The sequence below is a fragment of the Lepus europaeus genome, chromosome X (assembly GCF_033115175.1).
Source record: "Lepus europaeus isolate LE1 chromosome X, mLepTim1.pri, whole genome shotgun sequence".
NCBI classification, from domain to species: Eukaryota; Metazoa; Chordata; class Mammalia; order Lagomorpha; family Leporidae; genus Lepus; species Lepus europaeus.
In genome coordinates this window covers 90578058-90602017 of record NC_084850.1, presented here as the reverse complement: position 1 = coordinate 90602017, position 23960 = coordinate 90578058, and the positions used below count along the sequence as shown (strand labels likewise).

Genomic DNA, 23960 nt, shown 5'->3' with positions numbered 1-23960 from the left:
AGTGCTGGGCTGGAGCCCTGTTCTGTGTCCAAGGCACGGTTCTTGGGAACTGAAGCCTACTTATTCTCTGCTTCCTGCTTCAGCTGGGTATCCTTTAGACCTGGCTATGGACTGGGTCCAGCCATACAGCAGCCTCCCCTAGTCCTTGGCTGCTGCTGCTCCTATACTTTCAGAGGGCATCAATGCTCCCTTAGATGCCCTGGCGCTGTGCCACAGTGCAATGTTTGATTATTTTCCCACTCTTTTGTGTGTGGCACCCTAATTACAGAATAAACTTCTTCTATGGTAGGAAAGAGGGCTTGGTTTCTTCTCTTGCTAGTGGTATGAAACCAGCAGCACCAGGAGGACAACATGAGTCTCTTTATGCTTGCCAGCCTCCATAGGAATGTTTTCTTTGGGAAGAAGGGTAACCCTGAGTTTCATGGTGCAAACAGTACACACTTCATTCTGGGGGGGGGGGTCCAAAAATAATGTCTTTAACCTACTTGATGGAGAACCCTTGAAATAAGGGCTTATTAGATCTCTGTATTTCCAGTGCCCAGTAAAATAACTCCATGCTTTATCAGATTGGTTTGAGGGCATTTCTTCTCTTGACCCTTACCTTGAGTCAGTAGCTGCTGAATTTTTTTTCTTAAATATATATATATATATATGTATATATATATATATTTGAAAGAGAGAGAGAGAGAGAGAGAGAGAGAGACCTTCCTTCCACTAGTACACTCCTCAAATGGCTGCAACAGCCAGGGATGGGCCATGCAGAATCCAGGAGCCTTGAACTCCAGCTGGGTGTTCCACATGGGTTCAGGGGCCCAACCACATTGGCCATCTTCCACTGCTTTCTCATGCACATTAGTAAGGAGCTGGATCAGAAGTGGAACAGCTGGGATTTGAACCAATGCTCAAATAGGATGATGGTGTCATAGATGACAGTTTACCCCACTGTAGCATGATGCCAGCCCCCGCTGAATTAGTTTGAGGGGCATTTCTTCTCCTGCCCCTTTCCTTGAGTCAGATTAGAGTCCCTAAGAAACCCTCTGTCATCTGCCCAGAGAATGTAGAAGCTAATGGGGGAGGAAAGAGATGCATTTGAGGGTTGCTATCTGTGGCAACTCTTATCTCTAGAAGCCCGTGGCTTTTGGTATAAAAGGTCTTTTCAGGTGCACACACTTCTACATACATGTGTCCTGTCTTTTCTTCTACAGGAGAGAAAATGTCTGAAGAGCTAGAGTGGAAGGTTAGATGATGGGCACTTCTGAATGGTTGTTTTTTTCTCACCATTTCCTTGTGAGAGAAGTGCTGACCAGCCCAACAGCATCCTAGACCTTGTCCATAGCACAAAGTCCTGAGTGCAGTGTTTACCACTATTGGAGGTTTTTAGCCTTGGAGCTTTGTGGTTTTATTTATTTTTAAAGACTTATTTATTTATTTGAAAGGCACAGTTACACACACACACACACACACAAGGGGGTGGGGAGAGACTGATTTACTCCCCGAGTGGCCACAATGCTGGTACTGTAGAACTGGGTCAGCCTGAAGCCAGGAGCCTGGAGCTTCCATGTGGGTGGTAGGGGCCATCTTTTGCTGCTTTCCCAAGTGCATTAGTGGGGAGCTGGATCAGAAGTGGAGCAGCCAGGATTGGAACTAGTGTTTAAATGGAATGCAGGCATGTCAGGAGGCAGTTTAACCACTTGTACCTCCATGCTAGCCCCAGTGGTTGGTTTTATTCTTCATTTCTCCCTTCTACTGAGTTTGACATCTCCAACTTGATTTCCTTTTTCTCTCTAAACCTTTCCTGAGTTGATAGAGAGAGAAGCAAGCCACATATGTCCCTTTGTTTCTTGAGCCTTTAATGGGCCCTTTGGAAGAGATCTCCTTCTTGCTTCCTGCTTCTTCTATGCATGCCGCTTGCTTTCTAAGGTCAGGTGTTTGAGCCAGAAGCTTGAGCACCAGGCACTCCATGGCTTAGGCCCTGGCCAGTAGCCTGGGGTCTGCTATTTCAGGGATTGGTATGTGAATGAGCTTTTCAGGAAAATAGTTAATAAGCTTATTATCTATATTTTTCCCAAATGCCTTTGAGTAGGAAGGAAGTAGGCCACTGTGTATGATTATCTGGTGTATGGGCAGTTATCCTTGGCTACCTTTCAGCTAAGATTCTTGCTGTTCATCTTCTGTGAAAAACTGAATGTGAAGAGAACTGTTAGTCTACATTTGAGGCCTTGCAGATAGCCGGTGGCATTAGCTTACCAATATTTGATGTAGTATAGGAACTGGGGAACTTGCCTTTGCAGCTTGTTTTGTCTGTATTCTAAGAACAGGTTTTACATTTTAAAAAGCATTGTTTAGAAAAAATAAAAAGAATGTGTAACAGAGACTACACCAATGTGTGTCCCACAGAAACAGTTTGCTATCCCAAAATAGTCTATACTTTAGACGATCAACTTATTGTGCATCCATGTCTTAACCACTCCCTCATAGTCACCTCTTTATTGAGGCAGGCACCTCCTGTCGGCCTTTAAATCCTGATTTAAGGTTAGGCGGCTAGAATCCAATCAGCCATCCCTTCCAAGTTGGTTACTAACTAGCCAAATCACTCTGTCTCCTTCTGGGATACACTTGGAGTCCTAGTTACCTAAGATTAAAATTAAAATTTTATCTTTCTTGGAGGGGAAAGAATCTGCTAGATGATGCTTTCTTGAAGCTCATTGTTTCTTTTTAAGACTCTGCTTTTCATCCCAGATGGCCCCAAATCTGATAAGTAGACAGCTGCTGTTTATAGTAATTAGGGAGATTCGAAAACACAAACAGAGAAGTCCAAAGCCTTACTCAACAGGGATTCCAGAGCTGGGGCCAGCTCTTCCTGTTCCTTCCCCCACACTGCGTTGCTGGTTTTGTTGAGGCTCCTAAAATCAAACCTGGTTTTTTGAGAGGGTGCCTCTTTTGTGTTCTGTGGGACCACACCTGAACAGAGGGTACTTTTGGAGGAAGACGTAGCCTGTTTGGAGTTGTGTGGCTGATATTATAGTGTGACTCTAGCGATAGGCTTACCTAGCCACGGAGGCATTCACAGTTCTGTCTCCAGGCCTTACAACCTGTGCAGTATGTTAGCTATTGAGTGTTTTTGTAGTGGCATGCCTGTTTGGGCACCAAACCATGCTAAGTCTTTGGTAATCCTGGAGTGGAGACAGCGTGGGTGCTAAGGGTAAGTCATTATCCTGGAAAGGTCAGGGTTGTAGGAGGAGTTGTCCCGGGTCTGCTCTGGAATGCCTTCTCCGTCCCCTGCCGCCTTCCCCAAACACACCTAGAATTGTAGACATCCACATAGCTAGCTGCCAGCTGCTAGTTCTGGGAGACCCAGCCACTGGCTTCCTAAGCAATGGTTAAACAACCGAAGGCACAAAGTGGTAAGCAGCGCTCACCAGAGCTGCTCCTCTCCACTTTTCTAAAGCTGACAGGTAGGGACCTCTGCTTCTAGAAGTGGTAGTAGATGGGAGGAGTATGCAGAGGTGTTTCTGCCCCTTAAGGAAAGGAATGGAGTTAAAAGTTGCATTTTGTTTGGTGGAAGAAACTTTAAAATCCATGCATAGCTGTTTCAGACTCCACAGCCTCAAAGTTTGTGATGCCATGAGCTTTTTGAAGTATCCTTGTATTTTTGGTTAGTCAGTGAATGAGGTTGGCTTCAGTGGTTTTTCAGGTGATAGACAGCATCCCAAGTCGTTGCCATAGGTCTTCTTCTGACTTCTTTGGAGCTAGGATCTGGCTAACCACAAGGTAAATGAAGTAGGCTAATTGGTAGACTCACTTTCAACTATGATTTAGAGCTGCATGACCTTGGGTGAGTCACTTAATGTCTCCAAACCCGAGTTTTCCTATCTTTAAAATGGAGGATATCAAGGAGACCCAGTTCACTGGGAATCATGAGAGTTAAAAAGGCTCAAGAATGTGTGAGTAGTCCTAGCAGTTAGCAGGCATGTTGAAAGTGATGGATAAATACCCTGTTTTCTCTAAGTCTCTTTCATCATGCTTTGCCCTCTTTGAATATTTGAGATCAAGGAATTTGAGGACCTTAGTTAGGCTGTTTCCAATTTATAAGTGTGTCCCCTGGACTGCTCTATCTCTGTATGATTTTTTTAAATAGATTAGGAAACTGCTACTTGAAACAGTAATGCCAGTGACTGGCCTAGTTTGTGGTGTACCCCACTATGCCTTCTGCTGTTGCCCGTTGAGGAGGAACAGTCTGAGATTCCGTGTGGGTGTGTCTCCCACTTTGTAAAGAGGAACTACAGCTCTGCGGAGCCTTTAAGCTCCCAGGATGAGGGACTGGAGGCAAAAGGAGAAGAGGTGTATGAAATCCAGGGTAGAAAGGATTGTTACAGGGTGAGAAGGACGGAGAATGTGCAAAAGAGAAAATGATTAGAGGAACCCTTACTCAAGAGGGCAAAGCCGTTTGTGAAATCAGTGGGTCCCCGCCCCTTTGCAGAAGCCAGGCATCCTATGTTGGGGCCCACCCCAGGCTCTTGCTGTGCTGGTAGCTTTCACTTCCTCTTTGTGTGTGTGTGTGTGTGTGTTGGGGTGTGAGTACAGGAGGACCTAATTCTGGTTACCTCAGTAGGGCTGTCTGTATCTTATGTGCTGTAATGGATCCTTTTGAATTCTACAGAGCAATTTCCCAGAAGTCTATGGGAAGTAGGATGGGGACTGCTCATAAAGCTAAGCTAGTGCCTCAGTGGGACTGTGGGAACAGAGTAAGCTTCTTACATGGATCTTGTACATTAGGCCACCTACCTGGCTTTGTTTTCAGGGATTCTACTGTTACCTGTGGATACCTGCACTCAGATCTGATGAGCTGGTCCCAATCCTGGGGTGGTGGGAGGTTTTCTAGTTTATTCTCTTCTGATTCTAGCAAAAGCATCAGGGAGCCTGGAAAGGAGGCCTTGGTTCTTTTAAGGTTTTATTTATCTATTTGAAAGGCAGAATTAGAGAGAGAAGAGAGAGAAAGAGATTTTCCATCCATCCATTGAACCATTCCCCAAATGGCTGCAATGGCCAGAGCTAGGTTGGGCCGAAGCTAAGAGCCAGGAGCTTTTTCTGGGTCTCACATGTGGATGCAGGGACCCAAGCACTTGGGCCGTCTTCTACTGCTTTCCCAGGTTCATTAGCAGGGAGGTAGATCTGATGTAGAGCAGCTGGGATTCGAACTGGTGCCCATATGGGATGCCGGCGCTTGCAGGTGGCCACTTTACCTGCCACGCCACAACTTCATGCCTCTGGGAGGGTTTTTACTTATATGTTTCTCTAAGGCATTTAGAAGGCATGCTACGTGTTTCTTGCCTCTTTGTCCTCACACATGCCATCTTGCTACCCAGAAATATAGCAAGCTCCTCCTTCCTTTTAGTGTTTATCCTGTGGCAATCTTATTTATATTTATCCTTTAGGACAGGTCAGGTGTTTCTCTAGAAACCTTCCACCTTTCCACCTCCCCTTGTCTCCTCACTTTCTCTGTTATGGCCTGGATGTTCCATCTGTGTGTTTCCACAGTTGTTTTTTATTACCTCTGCCACTGCCTTTGCTGTGTAGAATGGTCGTTCCCTTTTCATGCATCTATCTGCATCCACATTGACTCCCTCCAACAACAGCAACAACAAAAATACTCTCTGGGGGGCCGGCGCCGCGGCTCACTAGGCTAATCCTCCGCCTTGCGGCACTGACACAACGGGTTCTAGTCCCGGCCAGGGCACCGTCCTGTCCTGGTTGCCCCTCTTCCAGGCCAGCTCTCTGCTGTGGCCAGGGAGTGCAGTGGAGGATGGCCCAAGTCCTTGGGCCCTGCACCCCATGGGAGACCAGGAGAAGCACCTGGCTCCTGCCTTCGGATCAGTGCGGTGCGCCGGCCGCAGCGTGCCTACCGCGGCGGCCATTGGAGGGTGAACCAAAGGCAAAGGAAGACCTTTCTCTCTCTGTCTCTCTCTCTCACTGTCCACTCTGCCTGTCAAAAAAAAATACTCTCTGGGGGTGGATGGTGGTATACAGTGGGTTAAGCTATGCTTGGAATATCCACTTCTGATCTATCTTCTTGCTAATGTACCACTTGGAGCTCCAGATGGAGTTCTGGGCTCTTTACTTCAACTTAGCACAGCCCCAGCTGTTGTAGGCATTTCAGAAGTGAGCTGGTGGATGGAAAATCTCTGCCTCTTTCTCTCTGACACCCTGCCTTTCAAATAGATGAAAATAAACAATAAATTAAAATATTAAAAACACCTCTGTCACACACAACACATGTTATAGAACTGTCTCAAAACCCGGTCCATATTGGGTGTCTGATAACTTGGGTGGTATATGGAATTAATATCTGTAAAAATGGGGGGCCTTCAAAAAGTTCATGGAAATGTGTAGTATTGAAAAAAACTATGCATGGATTTCTAAATTAAGAATTTTTTTTTAAAAAAAAGAGAGGGGGGAGAGAAGGAGAGAAGGTGAAAGAGAGGGAGGGAAGGAAACAGAGGAGAGAGAGTTCCATATACTGGTTCGCTCCCCACATGAACACAATAGCTGGGACTAGACAAATTTCAAAGCCAGGAGCTGGGGAGCTGGCGTTGTGGCTCAGTGGGTTAACGCCCTGGCCTGAAGTGCTGACATCCCATATGGGCATTGGTTCTAGTCCCGGCTGCTCCTCTTCTAATCCAGCTCTCTGCTATGTCCTGGGAAAGCAGTAGAAGACTGCCCAAGTACTTGGGCACCTGCACCCGCGCGAGAGACCCAGAAGAAGCTCCTGGCTCCTGGCTTCGGATCGACGCAGTTCCGGCCGTTTCAGCCAATTGGGGAGTTAACCATTGGATGGAAGACCTCTCTGTCTCTCTCTCTCTCTCTCTCTCTCTGCCTCTCTCTCTGTAACTCTGACTTTCAAATAAATAAATCTTAAAAAAAAAAGCCAGGAGCTGGGAACTCAATCCAGGTTTCTAATCCAGGAACCTATTTACTTGACGCATCACCACTGCCTCCCAGGGGGGCCACATTAGCAGGAAGTTAGGGTGAGGACCTAGAGCTGGATATTGAACCCAGGCTATTGAACCCAGGCACTCCACTGTGGGATGTGGGTGTCTTACCTGACATCTTTTTTTTTTTTTTGGACAGGCAGAGTGGATAATGAGAGAGAGAGAGACAGAGAAAGGTCTTCCTTTTTGCCGTTGGTTCACCCTCCAATGGCCGCTGCGGCCAGTGGATCACACCGATCTGAAGCCAGGAGCCAGGTGCTTCTCCTGGTCTCCCATGCAGGTGCAGGGCCCAAGGACTTGGGCCATCCTCCACTGCCTTCCCGGGCCATAGCAGAGAGCTGGCCTGGAAGAGGGGCAACCGGGATAGAATCTGGCGCCCCAACCGGGACTAGAACCCGGTGTGCCGGCGCTGCAAGGCAGCGGATTAGCCTGTTAAGCCACAGCGCCGGTCCTTACCTGACATCTTAACTGCTAGGCTAAATGCCTGCCTCCTTCCATTTTCTTACAGCAAAATAAGCCTGTCTTTTAATTCTGTTTGTCCACATACATTCTGAAACACCCTTTTGTATCTCAGGGGTGCAAGCCCTCTTTGAAACACCTGAGATAGGTAAGAGACAGGCATATTTACTTTTCCAGGTCTTATGAGAATTACAGGCATAGTTTTAGGGTTTGCTTTAGATTGTGGAACAATGTATGTTGCCTGGGCCCTAGAGAGGCTGCTGAATAGTTTCTGTAGATATTCTGGTGGGCCCCTTTACTGCTACTTATCTGAAGGAACTAGATCAAAGTTGGGGCAACAGAAAGGAGGGTTTTTATTCCCCCCACAGAACTGATACTGTATGTGTGTGGGGCTGTGTGGGTTCATGCATGCTCACCTCCGCATTAGCTGGTGTGAAGATTATATGTTTGTGGCGGTAGGGGTGCTAAAAACCCTGGTATTGTTGTTGAATAGGTTAAACAGTTTTTACCGGTCTTAGTAAATTGGTAGCTGAGCTTGTGGTTTGAAGGGCACTGATGCGGCTTTATCAACTGAGAAAAACAAAGCCAGCTTTTAGAGAAGTTATCTCAAGCTACTTAGGGACCAAAACTAGTAAGCCAAATGTGTATGTTCTCTTACTAACCCTCTCGCCTCCCTCCTCGACCCCTCCCTTCCTATCCCCCTTTGGACTTTCCCAAAACAATCATAGATCCACAGAGCCCAAGGACATTATTTGGGCTCTCTATATCTACTTCTGGGAAGGTGGCCATGACACAAGATGAAGGCTGTGAACCAGTGGCTATAAACAGATACATATGGCAGGTTATGAGGCCATCCTTAGGCTTTCAGCCCATCCACTGGAGGTGGGTATTTTTGAGAGTCAGCATCTTCTTAGGCCTATGTGGTAAGTCTTGTTCCACGATGGAGACAAGAGTTGGATTGGGCTGCAAGATTAGATGTGAGCGAGTAGGTCTGGGTGGCACTGGGAACATCCTGCTTAGGGGTAGCTGGCCAAGTCCCCCACCCAAGCCCAGTCAAGCATCATGGCTCACTGAACATCTGCACATAATGAGGCAGTGCTGTTGAATGGCATCTGCCTTTCTACTTCTCACCCTGGATGAGTGAGGAGGCCTTCCCTGAGTATTCAGATGGAATGTTCAGCTACGTTCTTTGCTATATTTACAGGCTGGAAAGGGAAGATGAGAGTTAGTCAGGGAGTCAACTGGTTGGAGAGGAGCGAAGGGTGATACAGCAATGAGTGGGTTCAGGCTGCAGTACCTTCTTGCCCTCCCTCCACACCTCTTTGAGGTTGTGTTCTTTTTTTTTTTTTTTTTGGGCGGGAAGAGGGGGAAGCTATTCCTATGGTTCAAAGTTGAACTCCTTTTCTTTTTCCAAGTGATCAGATCCACTCTAGGCCCATGAAATCATGCTGTTTTAGCAGAAATGCCAATGCTGGCATCTAAAACGCATGCGTGAGAATTAAGTGACATTTTGGGAATTTTTCAAACATGTAATTTTGTTGAGCTTTTGCTTCTCCCGGTTCATTAATCAAGGAAGAACATTGGCATGTGTAGACGTTTCCAATTTGTGATTTTCCAGAAATTTCATTCTTCCAGAAATCTTTTGGACCATCCCCATCTATCTCTAAGCATGGATCCTTCAATGTGGAAGGTGCTCGTAGTGTTAGTTAGTCACCCTTCCTGTCCCTGTCTGTGAAACTGGGAGATTTACTGCAGATTATTCAGCCAGAGAACTACAGTCCCTCCCTAGTGAACCAAAGCCTCCTCAGGGAGGGGAAGTGTGGTAATGACATTATCTTTCCCCAGGCAGCCACGTGTTCTCTGAGAACAGGATGTGGGGAGGGCTGGGCCCCAAGTCACAGGGTACGGGGGCGGGCGCGGGAAAGTGGGCCAGCAGTGCGGCCATGAGAGTTGGTGCTGCTCCCTTGGCCTTGAGAGGCTTGAAGAGCTCATGTGCACTCATGTGGATATATTCTCCACCCCCAAGCCTGGCATATGTTTCCTTACCCTAAGAAACACTGCACCTAAGAAACATCTGTGTGTACAAGGCCCAGCTCTTTGTCCCACAGAAACTCAGTGGCATGGAGTGAGTGGGCTCAGGCTGCCCACTGTACCAGCCCATGCCTTATGACCTGGAGGCATAGGCCATTTGGCAAGGATTTGTTAGGGACTGGACCCCAGTAGAGAATGGTGCTGCCACAGTTTACTTTGGCTTAGTTGGTCCCCTCCCCCACCCTCCCCCAGGGTTCCTTAGCATGCTGAGGTGATTTGCATGTTCAGTTTCCTTTTAGGCCCCATCCTCTTCTTCTCCCCACCCCCACTGCTTGGGCTGGGGACCATTAGAGATGTGCTGCCTCGGGTGGGGAAAAGAGGATGTAGCTAGCTTCCTGTGCAAGGGCGGGTGGAGCGCCCGCCTTCCTGCCTGTCTGCCCACCCGCCCAGCCGCCATTCATCCAGTGCTTAAGGAACTGCCTCAAGAGTTCAGTTCAGAGTCACCAGAGGCTGAGGGGTCCTCTGGAGCATAGCGATTGGCCTTTGCGCATGCTGGTCTCTCTTCTCAACGAGGATACTTGGGTTCCCTTCTGGAATCACAATGTTGAGAGGCCGATGCTTTATACAGAGGCCAGTTAGTCTAACCACCTCACATTACAAATGGGGAAACTGAAGCCCAGATAGTTCTATGTTTCCTATAAGGAGTCAGCAGCAGATTTAGGATGAGTGAAATACTAGATGGTCACACCTGCAACTTTCTCTGTCTTTTCCAAGCTGTTACTCCAGTGAGTTGCAAACTTTTTGCCTGAGCTGCCTGGTAAGCTTCAGCCTCCTTCAGCCAGAACAGCTCTAGTTTTATGTACTTCGTATTTTGAAGTTTCATGTGATTTTCTGTTTGAGGGAGTGGTGAGGCAGGAAGCAGCTAAAAAAAGGAATATAGTTGAAAACCACTAAGCAAGGGACCAGCACCGTGGCTCACTTGGTTTAATCCTCTGCCTGCGGCGCCAGCATCCCATATGGGCACGGGGTTCTAGTCCCGGTTGCTCCTCTTCCAGTCCAGCTCTCTGCTGTGGCCTGGGAAGGCAGTGGAGGATGGCCCAAGTGCTTGGGCCCTGCACCCGCATGGGAGACCAGGAGGAAGCACCTGGCTCCTGGCTTCGGATCAGCACTGCACACCGGCCATAGCAGCCATTTGGGGGGTGAACCAATGGAAGGAAGACCTTTCTCACTGTCTCTCTCACTGTCTATAACTCTACCTGTCAAATAAATAAAAAACTAAAAAACAAAAAACAGCCACTAAGCAAGATACAGGTAGTTAGGTTGAGTTGAGGATAACTCAGACGTACAGGGGGAGAGAATATCGCAGGGTTACTGAGACCAGATCCCGACTTGATCTCTGGGCCACAGTTCTTGGCTGGCTACACCAAACTAATGATATGGCTACCTTCACCAAGAAGGACTGTCTCCACCCTTTGCTGCCTTGATCTTCTCCCATTCCAAGGAGTACACCTCTTGTAGCACCCTAAGACAAAGCTGGAGGCCAGAGGCCACTAGATTTCTTAGATAAAATGACAATAAGCAAGACTTTGGTAGGATCATCTTATCACCTTAAATAACATAAGAGAGACTTGGAAGTGCAAACAACAGTGTACTAGTGGATGCAGAGGCTTGGCCTTTAGATCTGTCTTCGTACTTGAGCAAGGGGCTGTTTACCGCACGAAGCCTCTATTTCAGCCTTCTGTAAAATGATTCTCCTCTCTGCCATGCCTTTCCTTCAGGTTTGAATCCAGTGAGAGAATGCATGTGAGCAAGTATCCTTTAAACTTTAAAGTAAAGTATTGTGCTCACAGGGCAAGGGTTGTTATTATATACAGGTGGGCCAGAGGCCCTAGAATCATTTGGATTGACTAAGGGGGTTTCAAGAAAAAGGAACTAAAGTTTGTCAAACACCTGTTACATGGCAAGTACTTTCCTAAAAGTAAAGGTGATAATGTCTTCACAAAAATCTGTGAGCTCGTCATTATTAGTTCCGTGTTACTTGTAGGGAAATGGAGGTGTGAAGAGGTCTAGGGACTTACAATGCCTCACAGACTCCCTCCAGAGCCCAGGTTCTCCGTCGGGTGTTTATGAAAAGATGCTCAGAATGTGCTGTGGTTTCCACTGGGGCTTCCCAGCTCCCTCCTTGTCGCACTCCAGCCTCTCTCCTCTGGGGGTCAGAGGGCTGAGACTATCTTTTGTTGTCCTTATGTCTCAGTTCTGAGCTCTTTATCCCTAGCTTTCCTTTGGTGGTGTGCTAGGCACAATCAGATGCATTTGTTTGCCTCTAGATGATGGGGGAGCCCTTGGGTTCAGCCACCTTTTCGCTGACAAGAGGGACCTCCCACCCTGGGAGCCAGGGGTTTATAGCTATCCAGACAGAACTGACTCTTGGTTAGGGTCATGCAGCTAGAAGATGACAGTTGCTTCCCTTGTTTGAGACTCAGTTTCCTCATTTGTAAAATGAGTTTAAGGATGTTTAACTTGTATATGTCATATATCCATTGCTAGGCTGGTAAATGTTTAACAGCTCTCTGGCAAAACCATGGTTTGTACTGCCAGTTCCCATGGTGTAACTACTCCAACTATGGTCAATTTCAAGCTACCTACATGAAGTCCTTGATGGTGGCATTGGAGGAGAGATGTGCCTGATCAGCTCCAGCACAAGCTGGTTCCAGTGCACCACTGCTAGTCACACCCATCTTACAGTCCCACCCTCACTTCTCTAGTTTGCAGATACAGCAACCTCTCATCATGCGTCTTCTATTCCCCAAGTTCCCCGGACATATAGGAAAGGGATAGTATCATTTAACGTCTGCTTCTTGCCTGTGTTTTCCCCAGACAAATTGGATGTGGAGTATTTAAGGGGCAAAGAACATGGGGAATTGATTGAGACCCTAATTAGAGCATTTTGCTCAGTGTGTTTTGGATGCTGAGGTGCCTACACTGACTGTTTCCCTCCACTGTCTGGTTCTTAACTAGATGGGAGGATGGTTGAAGACTCTGGACAATTGCCTGAAGGTCTGGCACACTTAGCTTTCTGATTGGAATTCCAAAGTCCCTCCCTCTTTCTCCTATCTTCTGAGTCTGTGCTTTCATCGCAACAGCATCTGTGCCAGGACACGTTTCTTGAAGCATTTTTTAAAGTACAAATGCACAAGCCTGTCCCGTGCAGGGTCTGTTTCAGTAAGCTTGGGATCCAGAAATCTAGGGTTTTTGAAAGTACTACAAATGATTCCAGACAGAGAGTTAAGTTTGGGAGACCCCTCACTGGCACTGTATTAAACTCCTGCCGATTTGGCACCATTATGCTCATTTTATAAGGTGGAGATTTGAGAGCTCATGGCTTGTTATTGGTGGAGCTAGGTTTTGTACACAGATTTTTCTGAACACATCCATCCTACTATAGAGATACTACTTTAGTGCAAAATAATGTCTGTGGTGGTGGGTAGTGATGATTATAGGTAGGGAGGAGCAGGCATAATCCCTACTGTACTTATAAAATCCCTGGTTTGCAGAAGGATTTGATGTATAGTGGCACTTACCACATCCTTTTAAAAATACTTTTTATTTATTTATTTAATTTATTCCAGAGACAGTGAGTGTGAGAGAGCTGGATCTCTTATCCACTGATCTACTCTTCAAATGCTTGCAACAGCTGGGACTGAGTCAGGCTGAAGTCAGGAGCCCAGAACCCAATCCAGGTCTCACATGTGGGTGGCAGGGAATCAATTATTTGAGCTGCTGCCTCCAAGAGTGTGCATTAGTAGGAGACCAGAGTTGAGAGTAGAGCTGGGACTTGAACCCTGGCACTCCAGTATAGATGTGGGCATTCCAAGAGACATCATAACTACACCAGATACCTATCCCTTACTGTATCCTTATCTTTTGTGGATAGGGGCTGTGCTCAAACATGGTCCAGTGGTCTAGATGTCTCTGTAGCTGCTCTTTCCTTGCTGTCTCTCTCTTCCATCAGGCATCTCTCTAGCCCCATGGCACCCGTGAGAGGCTGGTTGATTCTGGGAGCTATAATCTATGCCAGGGACTCCCAAATTTGACTGAATCTTGGAATTATCTGAATCTCTTAACTTCTGATGCCTGAGTTATTCCACAAGTGAGGCCAGGAAGCCTGTATTTTAAAAATTTTACTCTAGGGGCTGGCACTGTGGCATAGTAGGCTAAGCCTCCACCTGTGGTGCAGACATCCTATATGGGCACTGATTCATGTCCTAGCTGCCCCTTTTCCAATCCAGCTCTCTGCTGTGGCCTCGGAAAGCAGAAGAAAGATGGCCCAAGTGCTTGGGCACCTTGCGCCTGTGTGGGAGACCAGGAAGCAGCTTCTGGCTCCTGGCTCTGGGTTGGCCCAGCTCCAGCCGTTGCAGCCATTTGGAGAGTGAACTACCGGATGGAAGACCTTCCTCTCTCTCTCTCCCTCTTTCTGTCTGTAACTCTACCTCTCAAATAAATAAATGAAATCTTTAAAAAATTTACTCTAACTGATAATAATGAACCAGTTTGCAAACTCACTTTGTGATTTTTTTTATGGATTGTTTATTTTGTTTGAAAGGCAGAATTACAGAGACAGAGAGTTCGTTCTTCCATCTGCTGGTTCACTCCGCCTGGAAATCTAACTGGGTCTCCCATGTGGGTGCAGGGGCCCAAACACTTGGGTCATCTTCTGCTGCTTTCCCAAGCATATTATTAGCAGGGAGCTGGATTGGAAGAGGAGCAGTCAGGACTTGAATTGGCATTCATATGGGATGCTGGTGTCATAGGCAACAGCTTAACCCATTGTGCCACAATGACAGCTGTCACTTTGTGATCTTTTTAGATGCCAGCTGAGAGACTTCGGAAGTTCTGGTGGATTGTGTTGAGGTGTGAAGACTTGTGTGTTTGTTGGTGGGACATGATTAGAGTAAAACACAAGGCAGAGTTGGAATGAGGAGTCAGGCAGCTTTTAAAAAGGATAAATTACCATAAGTGCTCTATTATTGTGTTTTGTCTTCCCTTAGGCCTCCACTTAAGGGAGAAAACAGTTAAAATAATACAAGGATGGGTATGTCTCTTAACTGTTGTGCAAGGCTTCACATTGCTTGAGCAAACTAGAAATCTAATCACAGTTTACAGTTTGCTCTCAAAGTGAAAAGTCCTTTATGCTAGAAGGAATCTTCTTAGGCAGCCCCTAACCATCTATAGATGGTTAAATAGGTTTGTGTTTTAAATCTGCCTGACAGTAGGCTATATGTAATAATATTGCAAAAAAGAAAGGGGTTAATTATCATCACATTTTACTTATGATGTGCCAAGTACTTTCATATCTATTATTTTAGCTTAAATCTCCCAAACATCTTGTAATGATTTATTATTATTAGGCCCATTTTATAGATTAGGAAACTGAGTTTTAGAAAGAGAAAAGTCAAAGAGATTCCAAAACCACTTTCTCTGTATCATGCTTTGTCCCATAAGAGCTGAGAACATTATTTCTGGGAGAAGAAACTCCAATTTTGTGGGTTACCCAGATACTGGATTTGGCCATCATCTAAGCAGCAAGATAGGTAGGAAGTTGACCTTGCCCTACCCCTGGAGTTGATAAAAGAGCTTTTTGACTAGGCCTGGAAGCCTCCCCGTGTCCCTGCATAGTTGACTGATCTTGGCTTCAGTGATTTTAATACCCAGGGGCACAGGACAGGGCAGAATTCCCATGAGCAATGGATGGAACTCAAGCTGGGGCTTGGATCAGCTCCAGGGTGCTTTGGCGATGTGATGGTGGAGGTTGCTGGGGTGTGTTCCTGAGCAGAGGCAGTAGAGCCCTCTTCTGGTGCCTGGGTAGAGCTGGCATCAGTCAGCAACCAAAAATCATAAATGTTTCCAGTCTACAAATACTTCCTGTGAAACTTGCAGGCAGGAAGCTGGGTCAAGCAGGAAATTGACTCAAGAGAGAGAAGCTCAGTTGGGTGTGGTCCCAGAGAGAGGCTTTGCCCATTTAGAGATTTACTTTATTTAATGATGGGACCCTTTTATTTTAGCACTTGTGAAGTTTTATGGGAATTGTAAGACTCTGTTTTTGGCCGCCTGGGGACAAACTTTTTCCTCAAATTCCCTACCTCTTTGTCTGTTCTGTGCCTTCCTCAACCTCATCAGGTTTGTTGTGCCCGATGCCTAGGGACTTCCCAACAGTTGCTATCCAAGAGTTTGCAAAGGAAGCTGTCCTGGAAACAAGGCGTTTCTGAGTTTCCTTTCATGGTGTTATAAAAGACCTAGCCTCCCTTGAGTGAGTGCTGGTCAATCAATGCCTTAGAGTCTGAACGTTAGAACTGCCCTCTGTTGAAAGCTACAATTCCAATCAGTGCCAGATTGAAGTTTTTCATGAAAGTAAAATGATCTAGTCTCTTCCACATAGTCTCTTTAGAGCAACAGTCTAATAGTTTGGGATTCTGCACTATTTATTGTCTTGGAGAACAAGGATGAGAAGTGCAGGAGGAAGAAGCCAGATGAGATTCCAGGATGACTGAATTGAGAGTGAATGATCTTGCTAAGGAGGTGGGGAGGGGTACAGGTAGGGGAGGGGTTGCTGCAGGGCAAGGAGAGATGAGAGGTTTGGTTTGATTGAGCTGCTTTGAAAGTAAGGCCTGGAGTTAGGTGCAGACACCAAGGAGCTAATTTCCTACCTGACTTTCACATGCAGAGAGAAAAAGAGGGAGACTCTACTTAAGACTAGGGTTGAGCAAAAGGCCCTACAAGTAAGGCTTGATTCATGAAGAAGCCACAGCTTGCTAAAGTGACATCATCATTTCTGATTTTTTCAGCTTTGGCCTCTGCTCTGAGCTTTCCTCTCACAGTGACAATGTAGTTATGTTCTTCTCGATAAGAGGGGTTAGTGTCCCAAATGTATGGTAATTGGGAAGTAACAGTCTCCAGTATGCCCTTATCTCCCCATTGAAATACTCCTTGGGATCTTTTGGAGAACATGGTTGGGTCAAAGCCAATGAAGTAGGAGCAGTTGAAGAACTACCGCTGGCCCATTAAGGTGTGGGTGCGGGTGCGATTGGGTATATTTCTCATTTCAAGAAATTACTGGGAAAAGGCACGGACAGGCATAGGAAAGGTTCACCCCAGGCAAGTCTTAAGGCAACTCTTACAGGCTGTGTTAAGGGTCTGGAAATGGGCAGGAAGAGACAATAGAGGATAACTGTACCAGGCACAACCTCTCAGTCTATAGGGAAGAGGCTAAGTTATTGGGGAATGAGTTAGAGGAGGAGGAGGAGGAGGAGGAGGAGGAGGAGGAGGAGGAGGAGGAGAAGGGTTAATAGCTCCTAGGTTAGAGATTCAAAGCAACCCTTGTCCCCCTTCCCCCCTCTCCTTATGGAAAACAGCTGCTTCAGGCAGTGCTGTCATCCTAAGAGACAAGACAGACCAGGCCCTGCTCTGCCCTGCCCTGCCCTGCCCTGCCCTGCCCTGGCCCCAGCCCTGGCAGCAGGAAATGGTGGGTGCTGGAGCCTAAATAACAGGAATTGGCCTCCAGGTTGATGAAGGTGGTTTGGGGGACACTGTGGTGGCTACTTTCTGGCCAGGGAAGAGATTGGAGTTTTGGGGTTGCCCGGGTAGGGCTTGTCCTACCTCTGGCTCCCATTCTTCACTTACGCTTGCATTCCTTTCTACACCCGCAGCCCCACTGAAAGCCCAGAGACAGTGGGCACTTGGGGAGACTGGGGAGGTGGCAGGTGGGAGGTGAGATCATTGAACTCAGACTCAACTGGGCTGACTCATAAGTTCTGCCCCAGGGAGACAAGGGGGCCTTCCCAAGCCTTGCTTCCCAGATGTGCCCAGGCTCCCTATGCCAGAGACTTTGGGCCTTGGCCAAAATACTTGCCAAGGCGGTGTCTGAAGACAGCAGTGAAATCAGCATGACTAGAGAGGTGGGTGGAGTTGTGGAAGGAGCTCCAAGAATGTCCAGAAGACCCGCCTCCACTGCTTGCTAGCTGAGTAAATGTGGCCTCAGTGATGTTAAGTGAGACTGTGGGTGATGGGGCTGGCATGCAGCGTGCATTCAGTAAATGGCCATTTCCATCCTTCACCTGCCTCTATGCCCTTCAGTTTTCTCATCTCTGAAGTGGGGCTGATAATGCTCATCCCCTCTGGCTTGGAGTTCCATGCTTCAGGCAAGTTAGTGGTGAACATGTCACTCTCCCCCTTTCTCTCTGCATTCCCTTCTGAATTCTGTCCAGGAAAGAGTCATCTTACATTTTAGTGACACGGGGCAAGGGAGGGGAAACCATTGCTAGATTCCCTCACTGGCACTGGGCCATTACCTGGGTGTCCTTGGCTTTGGAGAAAGAGAGGGGCACTTATTGGAGGCTGATCAGGAGTAGAGGCCAAAGTACCACAGCTGCTGCTGCTAAGGCAGAGGTAACATATGGCCTGGTTATTTTTATGTCTCAGGCCAGCCAAGTGGGGACACAGATAAGATCCCAGTTTGTTGAAGCCTTTGGATGGTGGACCACTGAGATAGGTTTGTCAGTGCTCAGAGAAGGCATTGGTGTGGGAAATGTCTGTTCAATTGTTTAATAAATGACAGTGGGTTTATTGTTCTTGGGCTATGAGTGGGAAGGCTAGTGTGTGGGAGGATGACACCCCTCCCCCAAACACCCAGTTTTTTTTCTTTTTGGTTGTTGTTATTCCTTAAACTCTTGATGTTCTCTAGAGAAACAGTGTTTGACCTCAGCTGTGCTAAGTCCTCAAACCCAGCTTAGACAGGGATTAGCTGTATAAACAGTTCTTTTCTGGGGACTGCATCTTGAAATGCTACCCCACCCTGGTGTGCATCTCTGATTCCTGCCCAGCTGAGGGGCTGCCTGGGAGCTATTTGATAACTTTGGAGGCTTCCTTTTAAGGCCCTGGCCTCCCACACTAGATCAACCACTGCTCCTCTGTGAGAAAGCAGAGACCAGGCCCCAAAGGAGGGTAGTGGGTGCCCAGTAAGGCTCAGTGTCCTGTGAGCCCTCCATGACCGTGGGTCTGGAATTGCAGCTCATCTGGCACACTTGGGTCCCAGATTAATCTGAGAGAACAAAGGGGCCTTCTTTGACCAGGACTCCTACCCTAGCTATCAACTTCATGCCCCAGTTATGTTATCACTTTTACTCCCCCAGACTCTGACACATACACACAGCAGAAAACAGGAGAGCACAAACCTTGAGCACTGTCCTGGTGACTCAACGCTTTCTTCTGAATTAAGTTGTGGCAAGGAGGGAAGTTCTTTTGTGTTTGTTTTTCTTTGTAAAAACATCTAAAATCATTTGTCTGTACCATGAGGCTCAGGAAACCTCAGGCTGCTATCCCTAAACCAGCAGCCACAGCAGAATGACATAAACCCTGAGTAGGGCTTCAGGAGAGACAGGTTCCAGTGAGACAGGTTCTAGTTCAGTTTCTGCTGCACATTGTCATGTTGTAGGAGAGCCTTTGTTTCAGGGAGATGCACTATCTAGCAGAGAGGAAGCATGCCAACACTAGCCTCTCCCACTGATGAAGAATCATTTTTATTTTGTTTTAAGATTTTTTTTTATTTGAAGGGCAGAGTTACACACAGAAAGAGATCTTCCATCTGTGGTTCACTCTCCCTAATGGCCACAATAGCTAGAACTGAGCTGATCTGAAGCCAGGAACTTCTTCCAGGTCTCGGATGTGGGTGCAGGGGCCCAAGCATGTGGGCTATCTTCCACTGCCTTCTCAGGCCTTTAGCAGGTAATTGGATTGGAAGTGGAGCAGCCGGGACTTGAACTCATGCCCATATGGGATACCAGCACTGCAGGCCATGGCTTTATTTGCTATGCCATGACACTGGGCCCTCATTTTACTTTTTAAAAAAAGATTTATTTATTTATTTGAAAGCCAGGATGAGAGAGAGAGAGAGAGAGAGAGAGAGAGAGAGAGAGAGAAAGAGAGAAAAGGAGAATGAGAATGAATGAGAATGAGAATCTTCCTTCCACTGGTTCACTCCTCAGAGCTGAGCCAGGCTGAAGCCAGGAGCCTGGAATTCCATGGAGGTATCCCATGTGGGTGGCAGGACCACAGTACTGGGGCCATCTTCTCCCTTTTTCCCTGGTGCATTAGCAGGGAGTGAGATTGGAAATGGAGCAGCCAGGACTGAAACTGGCACCCATATGGGATTTGGCATCACAAGCAGTGGCTTAACCCCCGCTGCACGATAGTGTCAGCCCCAAGAAACGTTTCTTTAACAAATATCTGAATACCTACTCTGAATCCAGACTGGGCCCCAAACTTGCTCAGTGCCCTGAAGATGCTACATTGACATGACCTGTAATTGACATGATCTGTGAAAGACACCGGCTTGCTCCCTTAGAAAATGTTTACCAACAGTGTGAATTCCTAGGCTGTGGTATGTTTCCCTAGAGTGCCTTTTCTCTGTTTCCTCCTTGGATTCTTTCTTCTGAAAAGACTAGTTAGTTATTTCGTTTGAAAGAGAGAGAGACAGCTGGAAAGAGAGTTGCTGTCCACTGGTTCATTCCCTCAAATGCTGACAACAGCTGGGGCTGGGCCAGACCAAAGTCAGGAGCCTATAACTCAATCCAGATCTCTCACGTGGGTGGCAAGGACCCAAGAACTTGAGCCATCATGCTTCCTAGGGTGTGCATTAGCAGGTAACTAATAGGAAGTGGGGTCAGGACTCAAACCAGGCATTGATAGGAGATGCAGTATTGCAAACAGCATTTTAACCTCTGCACCAAATACCTGCCCTGAAAGGTGCAGTTCTGATGCTGCCCCCACCCTGCCCAGAATCTCTAGGATTGCTTATCACTGGGAACAGGATCAAAGCCTAGCTTTCTAGCGTGGCCCTTCACCTACCCTCCCAGCCTCTCTGTCCAGTCTTCACTCTGAAAGTCTGCGTTCCCTCAGGAGTAGGAGCACATACTCGTGTCTACATGGTCCGTCTGAATCTCTGCCTCCTTCTGGACCATGCCACACGTTGTTCTCCCTACTTGGGACATTTGAAGATGCTTTTCTCCCACCTCCACATTCTCCCTTTTCCAAAATCCTGCTTGTCCTCAGAGACCAGTGCAAATACTGCTTTGAACTGTGGTTCCTAATTCCCACTAAAGGTTTACTGTGGTCTGCTATGGTGAATCTCAGGGCCTCTCTCGTACACGATAATTTTCTCGTTACTCAGTAGGTGCCATGAGGTCAGGGATCAGTTCTGCAGGTCTACTCCAACTTTAGTTTCCTAAACATTGTCTTCTATTAATAAATTTATAGGAAGATTCTTAACCTGGACTCCATGGAGTCTTCTGGATAAAATTTGTAGTGGGAAGGATATATGGACTTGGGTGGAGGAAAGCTATGTATTTATTTTCACTAATCCATCATGTACAATTTATGTTGTCTTTCAATTATGAAGGTAGGCAAAAAGAATGAGAGCAGTACTGCCCGGACTTGTGACTTTGTCACCAATGGAAATCTAAGATATTTTTATATCATTATTTAGTTATTTTAGAGTTATTTTAAATCATTATTTAGTTATTTTAGAGTTTTCAAAATATCATTTATTCTTTCATACAAATTTGAAATCACTGTAGTAATAATTAATAAGACCTAGTTACTATAATTAATAAGACCTAATTAATTACCAGTTCTCATTCATCTAAATTTAATCCATTAAATTTGGATTAATTTTAATTTAATTACATGTTAAAAAAGGTACATATTTTAATGTAACTGGTCTCCTTGTATTTACTTTATTTTGCGCATTTACGATTTTCTGAGAGAAGGGGTCCGTAGGTGCCATATTGGCAAGAATGGTCAGTGGCATAAAAAGGAAAAGATATAAAATGTCTCCATCTCTATATGTGGATGCTGTTTCTTCCTCCCCCTCTCTCTCTCCGTCTCTCCCTCCCTCCCTCCCCAACCCCTCATATCCCCTTGCTCTGTGCCTGTTCATCTAGCCAACTCTTTCAAGGACTCACTGAGTCTTGGGTACTGGAGAGGTAATTTCAGGTAAGACACAGATCCTGAGGTGAGAAGGAAGTCCAGTGTACTAATAAAAAGCGCACTGAACCCTTCTACTCCTGTTTTGAGATACTTCCCATTACTGTTTTGAGATACTTTCTTTAAAAGATTTTTTTATTTGCTTGAGGCAGAGTCACAGAGAGAGAAAGAGACAGAGACAGAGACAGAGACAGAGACAGAGAGAGAGAGAGGTCTTCCATCCACTGGTGAGAGAGAGAGAGAGAGAGAGAGAGAGAGAGACACAGAGAGAGAGAGGTCTTCCATCCACTGGTTCACTCCCCAAATGGCTGCAATGGCCAGGGTTGCACCGATCTGAAGCCAGGAGCCAGGAGCTTCCTCCGGGTCTCCCACGTGGGTGCAGGGGCCCAAGGACTTGGGCCACCCTCCACTGCTTTCCCAGGCCATAGCAGAGAGCTGGGTTGGAAGTGGAGCCGGCATCACAGGTGGCGGCTTTTTATCCCCTACACCACAATGCTGGCCCCTTTGGGATACTTTAAAAATTTTTGTTTATTTATTTGAAAAACAGAGGGAGAGAGAAAGAGAAAACAAGCACACTTCCATCCACTAGTTCATTCCCCAAATGGCCACAACAACCAGGGCTGGGCTGGGCCAAACTCAGGAGCCAGGAACTCTGTCTGAGTCTACCACATGGATGGCAGGGGCCCAAACATTGGGACCATCTCCCGCTGCTTTTCCAGGCACAATATCAGAGAGCTAGATTGAAAGTGGAGCAGCTGGGACTCGAACTGGTGCCCATATGGGGTTCCAGTGTTCTAGGCAGTGGCTTAACCTGCTGCACCACAATGCCAGTCTCTTGAGGGTTACTTTTAAGCGAGTTCAAGGGTGATTTTGGGCTGGGCATAGTATAGTGGCCCCCAAGTTCCAACCACGTCGACCCCATTCCCCCTGCTTTATGAGGACCATTTCTGCAGGGGTCAGTGAATTGGCAGGAAGCCTGGGGTAACGCCAAGTCAAGGTGGCTAACCTTGCTTTACTCCCATGGGGCACTTGCCTTACTTGTTCCTGCCTTCAGGGCCTTTCCTGTCCCATTGTCAATCCTGAAATAGATTTCCTCCCTGGCTCCCTGGTGAGATTTATTTACAAAGTTGTTCCCTGGGCCTGGTCCTCATCAGAATTGTTTGGCTGGCAAAATGGTTGTCTGGCCCTCTCTTCCCTGTTAGCCGGCCCCTGTGCTCAGGAAAGGCCGAGAGTTTCAAAGACTGATAAGGCTTAATTTCTTACCCACTCACTCCAGGGGAATTTGCATCTTTGACAATTCTATTTTTAGTCTTTTCCCCTAATACTATAAGTAGCATGTGGCCATCCTATAAAATGTAGATTAGATTTTTTAAAACAATTTAGAGAGGGGAAGCACTCATAAGATCATTACCATAGAACCAAGTCTAACACTTGGACATGATTCCAGTTGTCTTTCTATGAATACTTTCTATGAAGTTGAGCTCATGCACTCTATGAAATCTTGTTTTTTATGCTTCCTCACTTAATATACTGAAGTAGCTTCCCGGGGTGTGAAATAGTCCTCATAAAGATTTTCTATGAGCGTATAGCAAGCCATCTTGTTACCATATAGATTACTGAAGCAAAATGTCAAGCAATTAAAAAAAAGATTGTATTTGATTTCTTTTAATGGGAGCCTTTTATATTTTCTAAGAGGGAATTATCACATTTGTTTAAATTGTGAAGTTTGGCTTCAGACCTGGATTCAAATCCTGATTTCCCTACTTACTAGCAATGTGACTTCAGATAAATATCTATTTCTTCATCCTTAATATGGAGATAATACTCTCCTTCACAGGGTGATTGCATATACTAAATGGGGTAGTGCATATGAAGTACCTAGTAGGTAAGAAGTCTTGCTACAAATGTGAATGTGAAAAGTACTGTTTATTTTTTATATTACTACTACTATCACTGCTATCAAGTTTTCAGCCAAAGGAACCCATCTCTAATGATGAAATTCCAGCTATCGTGAACATAGCTTAGAGGATGTTTTTGTAAAGGTGGTGTATAGTTTTCATAAATATCTATAAAATGGTGTTTGGCTACCTATTATTTTGGTCTAGGGCTGCTCCTGTATCTTCGTCCCACTATTGACTTGGCTATGTTAGCATCTTTATGCTGCCCACATCCACCTCTACTGAGGACCCTTTCCTCTCTTGTGCCTAGGAAGGCCATTGTAATATAAATACAGGAAGTGTTAACAGTACAAGGCAGTATATAGAACCACAGATGTCAGCACTGAAATCATCCTTGGAGATCACCTAGTGTAACTGACAGTTCCTCACCCCTTTCCTGCCTTTGCACACATGAAGGAGACCAAGGCCTAGGAAAGTCATAAGGATTATCCAGAGCTAAAGAGCGAACCAATGGCCGGCATCGTGGCTCACTTGGCTAATCCTCTGC

The 23960-nt window shown here is 46.4% G+C and overlaps 1 protein-coding gene across 1 annotated transcript in view; it reads left to right on the top strand.

Moving 5' to 3' along the window:
* Positions 1 to 23960, top strand: part of MSN (moesin) — a 77654-nt gene that overhangs the window by 25023 nt on the left and 28671 nt on the right. The gene's annotated exons all lie outside the window — the stretch shown is intronic.